The sequence below is a fragment of the Panicum virgatum genome, chromosome 7N (assembly GCF_016808335.1).
Source record: "Panicum virgatum strain AP13 chromosome 7N, P.virgatum_v5, whole genome shotgun sequence".
NCBI lineage: Eukaryota > Viridiplantae > Streptophyta > Magnoliopsida > Poales > Poaceae > Panicum > Panicum virgatum.
Window position 1 is genome coordinate 14,275,594 of NC_053151.1, and position 14,564 is coordinate 14,290,157.

Consider the following 14,564-nt stretch of genomic DNA (forward strand, 5'->3'; position numbering starts at 1 on the left):
TTGGTGGAGAGTAGAGCCGATCTGCCTGATGGTCTCATCAGCTCAAGATACTACAGCATGTTTGACAACCTCCACATTCCAATACCAGCCGATCTATCCTTCACTTCCTCTTCAATTAGCTTTAACACTTGGTGGGAAATGTGGAAAACTCACATTTTCAGAAGAGCTTTAGGCCCTCTACTGTAGCAAATTGATCCTGAATATGTAATCCCCGAGGAAGAGGTACTGAATCTGTGCACTTTATCTCTTCTGAGTCCTCTATCCTTTTACTTGCCTAATCCTTGCTCACCTCTCTTATAGCAACAGGATGGTCCAGCACCTGTGACCAGTAACGGGGAACCATTCCACTCCCTTCCAACTACTCCTGATGTCCTCTTTTGCAAGGGATCACCATCAATGAAGAAAGTAATAATGGCTGTTCAGCCAGACTTACTCTAGTCGGCTTCTAAACGAAGACAAACTTCTGCAAGTGCTGCCCCCCGAGTGCTAACTAAGAAAAGGAAGATGATCACAAGGCGAGTCATCAAGAAATCAGCACAAGCTTCCCCGAGTCCATCAGAGTCTAACACCAACCAGGTAACTCATTTTTCCAAAACCTCTTCTTTATTGCGTACACATGTACTCTGGTTAACTGTAATTTTATTTCCAGGATGCAACTGAAGACATCCTTGAAACTAGTAGCCCAGCACAACACGAAGTCATCGTTCATGAAGCTGACACTGGAGCAACTGAAACTTCAAATGCTCTGACGGATGTGCATGACAAACAGGCTGACATAGTCGAAGCCCCTGTTGTCACCTCCAATCCAACCAAATCGGCTACACCTGAACCGATCATCACTTCTTTTTCAGAACAGGTAACTTTTATGAGAACCAATTCTGAACCAGCCGATAGCTTTATAAATGCACCTTGCTCTAACTTCAGATATGTCCACAGGGCTTTGACATTTCAAGTTTGCTTTCCTTTGACCTGGCATCAATGGGTCTGACTGCCCCTGGAGCAAAAACACCATCTTTGGAGCAATCGGCTAACTTGGCAAATCAGCTTCATCTCATCAAGGATCTACTATCTGCTCCGATCACTGCTCTGGTTGATGATTCCAACAAGATAAAAGAAACTCTCGAGCAGATAGAATCCCAGCTTCCAGAATCACTTCGAGTCAAACTTTGGCCAGCCGGCCATCTTCCTTTCTTTCGGGCAGAGGTGAAGGCAGCACAATAGAGGATAGAACTGCGTCATTCTCAAATCCCTCTGAAAACCGACATCACCCAGAAGTGCAAACTACTCAACCAAAAGAAGGCAACTCTGGATGCTAAAGATGATATCTTCGAGAGCACAAGACGACTCAACCTCTTGGAAAAGTAACTGATGGAACTTGAAGAAAAGGTCCGCAATACCCAAAGACTAATCCAAGAGGAGAAAGCTTCGATCGCAAACTCCAAGCAAGAAGCCCAAGAAATGACTGAAAAAATATAGGCAGAGTTTGCAGAGATAAGCACCTTGAGTCGACAGATAATATCAAGCGATGACAAGGACGATGAAGAAATCATTGCAAGAGCTGACGCTGTACGTGCAGAAGCCATCCATGCCATAGAAGGATTCCTGAACTAGTAGAACTATTCAGAAAACATTTGATGTTGCCTGTTAAACCTGAAACTTGTACCCATTTAAAACACCTTAAGTCGATGGTTACACATCGGCTATCTTGCTTCTCATATGTATTTTTACTAGCCAACTCAACGTGTTGGCCTCTCCTTTTTTTTACTGGCCAACTCAACGTGTTGGCCTTTCTCTTTCTTTTTTTTACTGGCCAACTCAACGTGTTGGCCTTTCTCGGTACAGCCAAATGGATCTGATCGGCTCTTGTTACTCGCTTTCCCACATGCTCGGGGAATACTTCTTGAGGTGTTGGCCATTGACAGCAACAGGGAACTTGACGCCGTTCAATTCCTCGAGCATGTATGCATTCCCAGGCAAAACCTAATCAATCTTGTACGGCCCGTGCCAAGTTGGAGACCACTTGCCATACTTTTTATCTTTAGTTCCCAATGGCAATACTGCCTCCCAAACCAAGTCTCCAACCTGGAAATTCTTTGGCTTGACCTTCTTGTTGTACGCACGAGCAACTTTAGCCTTGTTTTCCTTAATCTTCTCCAATGACCAAAGTCTTAGCTCTGTCAGGTCCTCCACATTGTCATTCATCAAGGCTGCATATTGTTCAGTTGTCAGATCGTTCTGGAACTCGACACGCCTTGATCCAGCCGTGATTTCCCATGGCAACATAGCGTCTTGGCCGTAGACTAAATGGTACGGTGATGTCTTGGTGGACCCGTGACATGAAATACGATACGCCCAGAAAGCTTCTGACAACACCTCATGCCAGCGCCTAGGATATTCATCAATCTTTCTCTTTATGAGCTTGATGAGGCTCTGGTTGGATACTTCAGCTTGTCCATTAGCTTGGGCATAGTATGGAGATGATCTGATCAGCTTAATTCCCATGTCATCGGCAAACTTCCTGAATTCCTCTGATATAAAGACCGATCCTCCATCGGTTGTAATGGTTTGAGGAATCCCAAATCTGTGAATGATGTGCTCTTTGACGAAGCTGATCACATCTCTTGACGCTACTGTCCTCATGGGCACTGCCTCTACCCACTTTGTGAAATAATCTGTATCAGCTAAGATCCACTGGTGACCCTTGCTAGATGACGGGTTGATCTGACCAATCATGTCCATGGGCCAACCACTGAATGGCCACGGTTTGATGATAGGATTCATTATTGATGCTGGCACTATCTGAATTTTGCCAAACCTCTGACATGCCTGACATCCTTTATAATATTTGAAGCAATCTTCAAGCATAGTGGGCCAGTAATAACCCGATCGCCTAATCAGCCACTTCATCTTATGAGCCGATTGATGAGTACCGCAGGTTCCCTCGTGAACCTCATGCAAGAGCCGATTTGACTCTGAAGGTCCCAGACATTTAACCAGTAGTCCTTCCAAGGTCCTGTAGAACATGTCATCCCCTATCAGAACATACTTCATAGCCTTGAGTCTTATCCTCCTGGGTGCCCCCCGAGCCGAATCCTTCAAGTAATTGAAGATATCGGCTCTCTAGTCTCCGGGTTCTAGAAACTGAACCTCTACATCGACCCCGTCGGCTGTTTCCTTGTACCCAGAAGCCATCTGTGCCAAATCATTGGCTTCATTGTTCAAAGTCCTGCGTATCCAGTGGAAATTGATGTACCTGAATTGTAACATCAACTCACGGCACTGCATCCATATCGGAAAAAGAGCCTCGCTCTCACATCTATATTCTTCCGTTAGCTGAGAAATCACCAGCTTCGAATCTCCAAATATTTCCACCGCTTCTGCACTAGCCTCGAGGAGCAGTTCCATCCCTTTGCGAACGGCTTTATATTCCACCAAATTATTGGTGCATGGGGTAGTCATCTTGATGGAAAAAGAGTAAGTCGCCCTCGAGGCGACACCAATAGAATTCCCACACCGCACCCATCATCACAAGCCGATCCGTCAAAAACATAGCCCAAGCACGAATAAATAGTGCAGCAATATCAGTGCTGATCCTGTCTGCAACAAGATCCACCAGTGCATGTCCTTTGACTGCTTTTGCAGGCTGATATCGAATATCAAACTCTGATAATACGAACATCCATTTTCCAAGCCGGCCTTTCAGAATAGGAGCCGACAGCATGTGCTTTATGACATCTGATTTGCAAATGACAATTGTTTCCGCCGAGAGCAAAATATGACGAAGCTTTGTACATGTAAAGAATAAGCAAAGGCAAAGCTTTTCGATTTCAGGATACCTAGTCTCAACGTCTAACATGCGCCTGATGAGGTAGAAAACCACCCTCTCCTGGCCGTCGTGCTTCTGGATTAACACCGAAGCAATGGAAGTGTCACCCATGGATAGGTACACATAGAACGGCATATCTTGCTGAGGAGGAACCAACACTGGATGCTTTGATAAATATTCTTTGATTTCATCGAAAGCTTGCTGCTGTTCTGCCCCCGATCGAAACTCATCATCGGATTTGATCTTCACTAAACCCATGAACGGTTCGATGCGCCCAGACAGATTAGAAATAAATCGTCTGACAAAGTTAATTTTACCGATGAGCTTCTGCAACTCTTTCTTCGTAGTAGGTGGCTTCATTGTCTTCACAGCTTCTTGACTCTTCAGGCCGATCTCGATTCCCCGTTCATGCACTAGGAATCCCAAAAATTGACCGGCCGACATGCCGAAAGCACATTTCTTTGGGTTCATTTTGAGCCCAAACTTCCGAGTCCGCTCTAAGACTTGACGCAGATCTTCTAGATGCCCCCTAGCTGATTTGGACTTGACCACAACATCATCAATATAAATTTCTACCAGTTTGCCGATGAGATCATGAAAAATGTAATTCATGGCACGCTGGTACATTGCACCGGCATTTTTCAATCCAAAGGTCATAACCAAGTACTCGAACAAGCCGACCGCGCCTGGTACTCTGAATGCAGTCTTGTTCACGTCTTCTGGGGCCATGAAGATCTAATTGTAGCCCGCAATACCATCCATAAAACTCATCATTTTGTGGCACGCAGCTGCGTTGATCAATGTCTCTGCAACAGGCATCGGGTATTCGTCCTTTGGCGTCACTCTGTTGAGATATCTAAAATCGACGCAGACACGCCATCGGCCATCCCTCTTTTGTACCGGTACCACGCTAGAGATCCATTCTGCATACCGGCACGGCCTGATGAACCCAACATCCAACATCTTCTCCACCTCTTTCTTGACTTCTTCTAGGACTTCGGCCTTCATCTAACGTGCTCGTTGCTGAAACGGCCGAAATCCTTTCTTGAGCGGGAGCCGATGCTCGACGATACTTCTGTCTAGACCAGGCATCTCAGTGTAGTCCCATGCGAAACAATCCCGGTACTCTTTCAGCAGTGCAATCATCTCCTCTCGCAAGACCGGATCCAATTTTTTGCTGATAATTGTCGGCCGTGGCTTATCCCCAGGACCGATGTCAACCTCTTCCAAATCATCAGCTGACGTGAACCCGTATCCCAGCTTGCCGTCGTCTGAAAAACCAGCTGCAAACACAGGCAAGTCTTCGTTATCCACAAGATCAGCGGCAAACACAGGGAGATGACAAGAAAAATTATTTAGCCAACCGCATGGGCTGGCCGTTTCTATACTTCCATTATCATTCGAAACCAAATAGTCAATGAGTAGCCAACTGCCGGAGCAGGCCATCGTATGTACATGATGTAACAATTTCGACCCCAAATAGGATTTTTCTATTTTTTAGGGCCGGTCGCTGGGACCGGCCTCTCTAACTCTATTACACCCCATAGCATGCCAGGACGTGTTTACTCTGTGAGGCCGGTGGATAAGACCAGCCTCAGTCCATTTTTTGTCGCCTCGATACGATCACAGTCTTCCAGTGAAATCCCTGAGATCAGCTCTTGTCCTTCTGCGTCCCAGGCGTTCATATCTGCAAGCGAGACCTCATTGGAATCGTCTGCAGGGACCACTTCTACTTCGTCGCCATCCCATTGGACCAGATACTGATGCATTGTGGAAGTGATACAACAGTTGGTGTGAATCCAATCTCTCCCAAGCAACACCGTGTATGTACTCTTGCTGTTGACGATGAAGAATGAAGTCGGGATCGTCTTGCGGCCCACTGTCAAGTCCACATTAAGAACCCCCATTGCCTCTGATGGTTGCCCGTTGAAGTCATTGAGCATCACGTTGGTCTTGATGAGGTCGGCAGAAGAACGCCCCAACCGGCGCAGCACTGAATATGGCATCAGGTTGACTGCAGCACCGGTGTCAACTAACATCCTGTTAACGGGTTTATCGCTAATGAATCCCTTGAGATATAGCCCCTTCAAATGTTTGTAGCTTTTTTCCTTTGGCTTCTCAAAGATGATCGGCTGGGGGCCAAGATCCAACTGTGCAATAGGCAAATCCTCCGGTTGGGGTGCCCGGAATTCTAATGGAAGCACGAACACCATGTTCACATCAGCCGATGGCTTCTCATCGGCTTTTGTCTGCTTGGGGCGCCACTCTTTTCTTGGAGGGCGCCTTTCCACCCTTCGCGGGTGCCTGACATGTTCCGCGAGATCCGGACGCGCCTTCCTTAGCACATCAATGTATTTTGCTTCTGCCTCTTCTAGGTTGCGCAAGCGCTGCACTCTGCGCTTCTTCTGGCTCGAAATCACCCTTGGTCGGCCGCTCAACATATTCGTCGTGACGCACTTTGGGCCCCAAATGCCGGAACACCAATGTCTCGCCTGACTGGCGTGTCCGAGGCCTGCACTCCAGACAATCATCTATAGTGGGCAATCGGCTCATGCTGAAATTCCAGCAATACCTGAAGAACGGGCAATGCCAGTGGTCGCGTATAGCCTAGCGCCTTCCCAACGTCCTCCCTGTGCGGTACTCGTACTCCTCTTCTTCCGATTGATATCGGCGACGTAGCTTGTGTTGCTATTCATATTTTTCCAGAAGCTGGAAGCTGATTACGGATGTGACGCACTTGCTCTTCAGTAATATGCTGTCGCCCTGGCTTATTTTGATCCTGGGGCCGTTTGCCAGAAACGGCCTCTCTCCTTTGCTCGTCACGACGGCGTATAGGCCCCGCCATGTTGATCTGGAATGAAAAGTTCTGGTCCGTAGGAGTGAAGTCTGACAACTCTACCACGTTGGCTTGCGGGAAGGGCTTCGTGTCAACCTTCATCGTGTGTTGGGCCAGGATTAATCGGCCTTGCTCGATAGCCTATTGAATCTGACAACGCAGTTCCTTGCATTCACCCGTGGCATGAGTGAACAAATGATGCCATTTACAGTATAGCCTCCCCTTCAGCTCTTGTGCGGTTGGCAGCTTGTGATTCTCTGGGAGCTTTAGCTGTTTTTCTTTGAGCAGCAGATCAAATATCTGCTCTGCTTTGGCCACGTCGAAGTCGAAGCCCTTCACAAGCCCCTGCTGTTTGATCCATTTGCACAGGACGGGGTTTGCCCCCCCGAGTCCACTCTGCCACGGCCACTTCTTGTTCCTCGCTAGAGTCATCAGATTCTTCCGCTTGGGCCATGTTCACATGACGCTTGAACTTGTCCTGGTACAGCTCGGGATGGTAAAGCTCATACGCCGTAAGCTTCCGCACCAGGTGCGCCAGATATGCGAACTCCAACTGGAAAGCCATATCCTTGATCAGCTTAGCGAGTCCCAGAACTGCCAAATCGACTGCCTCCTTCTCCATAATGCGTGATGAGTAGCATCGATTCTTGACCTCTCTGAAGCATTGTATGTATTCCGACATAGTCTCTCCTCGCTTCTGCCTGACTTGGGCGAGGTCGGCAATCCCAGCTTCAGCAGCCTCTGAGTGATACTGGGTATGGAACTGATCTTCCAGCTGCCTCCAAGTTCGAATTGAATCTGGAGCCAATGATGCGTACCATCCAAAAGCTGGGCCTGTAAGAGATTGGCCGAAGAACCGGACCCTCAGCGGATCCGATACTGAGATCATCCCAAGCTGCGTTAAGTATCGGCTCACATGCTCAATGGAGCTGGCTCCTTCTGATCCGTTGAACTTGGTGAACTTAGGGAGCCGATACTTGGGTGGCAATGGGATCAAGTCGTAGTCACCTGGATATGGCTTGGAATAGCCGATCGCTTTTCTCTTGGGCAGTATGCCAAACTGGTCTCTCAATATTGCACTGACCTGTTCCACACTAAGAACTCCTGGGGCCGATGGCTCAGCACTCGGCCCGGTAGCGTACTTTGCCAGCCACACTTGTTTCTCCGCGTCTGCTCCAGAAGCTCCTGGGCTTACCAACTGCACCGAGCGTGTTGGATTGACGCTGTCAGGGATGTATGCGCACGTGTAGCCGTATGGGATCTCCTTGGGTGGCTCGGTCAGGAACTGGCCTTCTCCAGGATCACCGCCGATCTTGTGAATGACATAGATCGGCGAATTCTATTGTCCTGCTGCCGCGAGCGAGTAGGACACTAGCGGCCTAGATTGCAGTGCAGCTTCCCCCTTGTGGATCCCCAGGACTGGTCCGGACGGGGAGTACTGGTTCTTGATCACTTCATGGATGACACGATGTGCCACGCGCTCAAGTTCGTTCACTAGGCTTTCTGAGTGCCGATGAAGCGTATGAGCCACCATATAGTTCATCTCCTGGCGTAGGGCCCTCTGGTGAGAACCCCTTCCACTTGATCAACGTTGTCGAGAGCGCCTTCTGGTGAGAACCCCTTCCACTTGATGCCATGGTTGCGGGTCCTCTCAAAAGAGCCGATGAGATCGGCTTCGAACTGAGCTTTGACCTCATCGTATTTTTGCTTATGTTCCAGAGTCAGCTCTTCATACGTGACAGGTTTGGTGACCGGCGGAACCGGTTCTTGGTCCAGAGCTCCTGTCATCTCTGCGGCGGGCGTTGTTGTTGATGAAGGTCCCACCGGGCGTGCCAGAATGTGTTGTCGGTCGAAACCCACCGGCGAGCAGCGACAAGCAACACGAAGAGCCGGGAGGTCGCTGGGGCGCTGGCAGGCACTGCTCCCTCGTCGACAGCCCGCAATTCCGTCACGCGTCCGTGCCACCTGACCTATATCAGATCAGGAAGGTGCGAACGTGCTTGCAACGATGTGCCTGCATACACAAACACGTGGAAACGTAATTCCGAGCCGCGGTCGGTTCCCTGGGACGACTCTTGCATCGGCTTTAAAGAGCCGATCGAGTCCCAGTGTCAGATTGGATCTGCATTTATCCGGATATTGATAAATAAAGCAAATATGTGTAAAGCTGCTTCAATTAAATCTAATTAATCTAATCCACGACGGTAAAAGCTTCACTGCTAGATCGGAACATCCTACACGTGATTGGGCCTAATGAACGTAATAAATAACTAAACCTTAACCAGAAACAGAGACCTAAGAACTAGGAAGAGCCGATTCCCGGATCAATTCCCTGTTAAGACTAAAGCAAAGCATCTAACACGTCACCGGATCTGCAAGGCCTAACCTAGCAGATATCACGCCAACTCTTATGTACAAGAGCAAACCGTAACAGATTAGATCTATTAGATGGAAAAGAAGCAGGGTGTTGTCTCCGTGCAACTAACTCTACGCAACAAGAACTAGCATAGGATTGAAACGTGACTGCACGAAAAACAACATGATATTCGTAGATGATAAGCAACAAAGCACAATAGATCTACTAAAAGCCATGCTACGAACATCAGGATAACTAGCATTACTCGCCATCAAAAACGCTTCAGTACGAGTAATACCAAGGTAAAAAACAAGAACAACGCTGTCCTGATCGCAAGAAGCGATCAGGGCAGCATGGCGCTTACTTAGATGAAACCCTAGAATTAGGGGTGGCGATGCGCCGAGAGTTGTTGTTTGCGAGACGTGACGACGTTCTCCCCTTTCATGAGTAACATAGGGTACATATTTATAGTCCGGAGACTTGAGAAACAATCTAATTCTATCTTATCCCGGTCGGACTCTATCTCTAATCTTGAACTAAATCTAAAGATACACGGCCCATGTGGCCCATATGCTCACGCAGGAGCCGATTTACAAGACTTCTTAACCTTCTGCTTTAAGCCCAACTTGCTTTCGGCCCTATTAATTTATGGCGATAACAGTATGATATATTGTTTACTTTTATTTGCTTCCCATCACTTCAATTTGCTTCTGAAGAGAAAGAGCCCTTGTACAGAATCCAGTGAGAAAGAGCCCTGGTACAGAATCCTGGGACTCATATACAGTTTAAATACGAAAGGGTAACTGTTGTCTATCACTTTGTAGTCAGATAGCGTTTAGAACTACTGGAGCATAAATGCTTATATATATACACCTCGTATGAGATGTCCTGGTTTCCTGCTTATTCAACATAGTTTTCCTAGAATACAAAATAACCACTATACTGGTTGGTTTCTTAGTATAACCGGTAATAACTTCTTTACTAATGCTCATACTACAGTCTGTTGTCGACAAAGAACGAAGAGGAGATTACCTGGGAAAACTGTTCAGGTGAGATCTGGTTATCAGAATATATGATTCAATGCATTCCGTAATAACAGAAAGGTGCCATTTTTTATGCTGATATTCTCTTTATCAGGTTGTGCCACACACCACAGATGAAATACAACAGTTGATGGCACAGAAGAGCCAGCTGATGTCTGTGTCATCAAACTTGGGGGCACAATAGGTAAAAAGCCATTCTGTATCATAGCAGCCAATTGCGAAGTAGCATATTATTTTGCTCAATCGTTCCCATAGATGCAAGCATTTCGATGCAGGAGATAAAATATTTTCACCACATAACAACAGTGGCATTCTTGATGTAGGAGACATTGAATCAATGCCTTTCATTGAAGCATTAGGTCATTTTTCATATCGTGCTGGTAAGGAAATTGTAAACTCCCATAATTTTCTTTTTTGTTTACATATTTTAAAACATAAGGATGTTGCTTCAGTGTTCATTTTTTATATCGACCGATTGAGGTTGTCAGTGTGCCTACGGATTATTGCACATTAATGGATAAAGATGCAAGGAAATTATGCATTTTAGTTTAACCTGAGGGGGGGACTTAGAGGTTGGTGTGCTCTTGGTCTTTTTATCAGGATGCAACTGTCTTTTTATCTTGAGTAGAGTAGAGACCGGATTTCTATCCTTCACCTAAAAAGGATAAATCGGACTGGGTGATGGGGGGTTTACCATGATGATTTGGTCTGGGAGTGTGGGGTTGCGCAGTGGCGATAGTGCCGGCGGTGCGCCAGCAGAGCCTTCGGGGGATTGGTTGCGTGTGGTGTGAGGACTAGGAGGAGTTGGGGATTTCGAAAGGTTGCTACTACAAGTGATGTTTATCTCGTCTGTGCTCTAGAATTCTCAAATCTAGACAATTTCAGATTTGTTAATTTCTCACTGTAAAAAAGTTTATACCTTGTGGTTAGCTTTGACTGAATGTTTGTCTTGGCAAAATCACGTTGTTCCACCATAACTTCAAAATTGTGTGTTTCTGTTGTTATAATTTCGAGTATTTGGCAGACCATGACCACTTCTCCCCAAGTGCAAAAACTCCTTATATACCTTAAGAGGGGTCTAAAATTGTGATGATTCTTTTGGCCCTTCACTTGCATTCTCTACAAGTGGGGATTGAGTTTGAAGGGCAGATGACTTTGAAGGGCACAGAGGCGCTCCTGATGTTCCTCCTGATGGAGTCAGAAGAGAACCTCAGAAAGGGCGATTGCCCAATGGGTATATGTTCATCCACTTATTAGAACTGCCAATCTGGTTTTAAATTATGTATATTCCTTCTTATACATTTATCTCATGCTTCAGGAGGACAACTGGTCCAGCACATCGCTCATCAAAGGGAAACTGGACTGCAGAAGAGGTAAAGTTAGCACTCTGGTCTACCAAACTCGCTTACTATTATGCTTTCTTAATACAATAATTTAAATAGTGAGGTAGCTAGCCTATCTTTGGTAGCTTTGAGGAATCCTATGCTGAACACTTATTCTTTATAAGATAATTTATACCAGTAGATAGAGCAGATAAATAGCATATAGATATAGAACTTCTCACCAGACATTAATAGTTGATAATAGGTAGGGATTATTGTTCTGATTGATCCCCTTGCTGTATTTATTTTCATTTACAATATAGGAGTTATGTTTTTGGCCCGCTAACTAGAGGAAACCTTCCTTTTGTAAAATTACAAATAGAATATTAAAGCTATCGTGTCCACACTTCTCATGATCATTACTATGCAGATGAATTCTCTGAAGTCTGACATGAGTCATTCTAATGTATATTAACATTCCCAATGATATTTTCTACATTTTTGCTGCCGAATACTCTTGAAATTACACGAGAAAGATCTATGAATCACATCTCATGATTAGCATGCCTAGAATTTGTTTCTTTGAATGTACATTCTTTGTTTGGAGCATATGTATTGCAAACTGATAGTTAGATGCAGTCACACAAGCCACATTGATTTGGTGATAAATACTGACATCAGATGTGATGGTATGATATCTTTATTTAAATGGCACAACCATCTTAATCCAGGGATCAATAAGGACGCTTGGCCACAAGAAGAGGAAATCAAGCTCATCCATGCTCATCAAACCTATGGAAACAAAATAACCGATTTAGAATTAAGAGTAGTACTGAGCTTCAGTCTGTTAGTAAAGCAAAACTGATTGCATTAGCTCAGTACAAAACAGAAGTATGATGGCAATAAATTGTCAAGTGAATTCTGAAGATGAAGCAGACATGGATCTAACTATAAGAATATATATGAAGGATCCTGCAACAATCTATTTAATTTTTTTCCCTGGCGATTTCCTATTGTTAGAGGTAGAGGGTTGAACAAGTCTTACTCTCCACTAGGATAAATAAACTGATGTGCCTATTCAATGTGGTATGATCTTTTGACAGATGCATGAAGCAGTGCAGAATGTTCAGTTTTGCAGCACATTTGAGAAAACAACACTAGAACTAATATCAAAGTTAGTTTCCACTCTGACTATTTGGTGACTTGTGCTTCAGGTCGCGACCAGCTTAAATTAATCACACAGTCATTTCTAGCTCAACTTTCATGATATTTCTGTTGAGCATATCCTCCTAAACCAATCAGGACCATGATCTTTTGTATGAAGTTCTCTCCTTGTTGTAAATTGCAAAAAACCATAATATTTTTAGTTTGTTCAGTTTCTTTTCCTCCATTCAAGGCTGCTGTCTCGCCTGTCTCCTTTGAGGACACTAAGCCTGCAAGTAAGACTTTACAATTTTTCCTATTAATTATGATTGGTTGCTAATAACCTTTTGCCTAACTAGACTTCACCCATGCTAAAAAGTTAGAAAACAATGTTGAGTTGTTTTTTCTTTTCTTCTACAATTTCATGTCAGTGCATGATTGGACTGGTATATTTTAGTTATTACAATTATATTCCCACCACCAGTATTTTAACGTATTATCATGCATCTTATTGATTTGACAGCTCTGAGAATCTTTGTCATGGTCGTGTGATAGTGGTGAACATGCTGCAGTTTATATTCTGTAAACAACCTAACCTGCTTTAGTGAAGTGCTTCATAATTCAGATTAACATGTCATGTTTAGATTGGTCCAGTGGATTACGGCTTGCTTAATCCGAATGGAACAATATATGTTTAAAAATATATGCACGCTATCTCATCAACACTTGTAGTTTTTTTTATTGCAGATGTTAGATTGGCATACATACAGACATTGTGTTGGCATCAAATTTGTGCTTGTGGGTCGAGCTGAGGAGCTAAACGAGTTCCATGATGTACCACGCTCAAGTTTGAAGATTTAAATTCTGCAGTAAACTATATGTATCAATGTATGAGTACATAACCAGCAGCTCGAGTATTTTAGGAATATAAAAACTAAAGAATGTTTGTAAGAGTCCATTTAGTTTATATATATTGATTGCTACAGTATCGATAAAAAGGTTAATTTCTTTAGTAGTCGTTTCTTGTAATGAAACTATTTTTTAAATACAAGTTTCTATGATAGGCACATGCATCTCCACTATATGTATAATTATCTATCTAATTATCTGCATATTATTTATCTGTTTTTATAATTATATACTTTTTATATTTGAATATTTTGTCTATTTTCGCATAATTGAGACCTCGTTGTTTGTTGTTTGTTTTCACCGTATATAGTTTCATAAAAATGATTGTTGCAACTAAAATTTAATATAATTATTTTTTTGCAATATTATTTTTTAAATACGTGCGTGCCGCACGTACACCCTACTAGTTGGTGGCAAATAAATGACATTGGTGCTGCCTTTTGAGTTTCTTCATACCAAATTTTTGGGGAATAACTCGAGAATGGTTAAACTCCTTAAGTTCTTGTACACATTTTCCCCAAACAAAATAATATCTGAAGATTGCACCCTAATTTCCCAAGCAGAAACAACAAACATAATGCCTAACCGAAAATAAAGCTTGCATGTAGAGCAGACCATGGTATGCACAAAAGTATTTTAGCGTAAAATGAGTCCGGAAGGAATCGAGTGCTCATAGATTAAGATAGGAAGATGTGAATTAGGTAATTTAAAATTTTAACCAATAGCTTCAACTAAATTTTCTGAGTCGGCTTTCGCGGCTTTGCCAGCTTTCATCCATGATTTCCACGGTAGCAGTGCCAACATTAGGGGTGGGCATAATTTCCCGAATCCAAACTCCGAACCCGAATTACCCAAGCCCGATCCCCAATTATCGGAACCGAACTACCCGATCACTATCTCGGGTAGGAAGTTGGGAAATCCGAATTTAATTCGGATAATTCGAGTTTTGACTCCCGGTACCTGAATTGCCTGAACTCTTTTAAAACCCATTAGATTATGACCTAATCCACTCACTTGACCCAACAACCCAATAAGAAATTTAATTGTTTTATTTATTGATTGCTTTGTTTGTTTGATTTGTGCAATAATCGCTGTGTTTGCTTGGCTGTGGCTGATGGCTGGTGCTGAT

General features: G+C 44.2%; 1 long non-coding RNA gene across 2 annotated transcripts; it reads left to right on the plus strand.

Moving 5' to 3' along the window:
- The first annotated feature begins 9,721 nt into the window (after positions 1-9,721).
- Positions 9,722-13,538, plus strand: LOC120683645. Of its 2 annotated transcripts, none has more exons than XR_005678866.1 (6): positions 9,722-10,067; positions 10,156-10,245; positions 10,385-10,441; positions 11,086-11,295; positions 11,380-11,434; positions 12,115-13,538. It is a non-coding gene; the product is annotated as an uncharacterized LOC120683645 (long non-coding RNA). The 2 variants fall into 2 exon arrangements; XR_005678867.1 differs by having other exon boundaries at positions 11,188-11,295.
- The last annotated feature ends 1,026 nt before the right edge of the window (positions 13,539-14,564 follow it).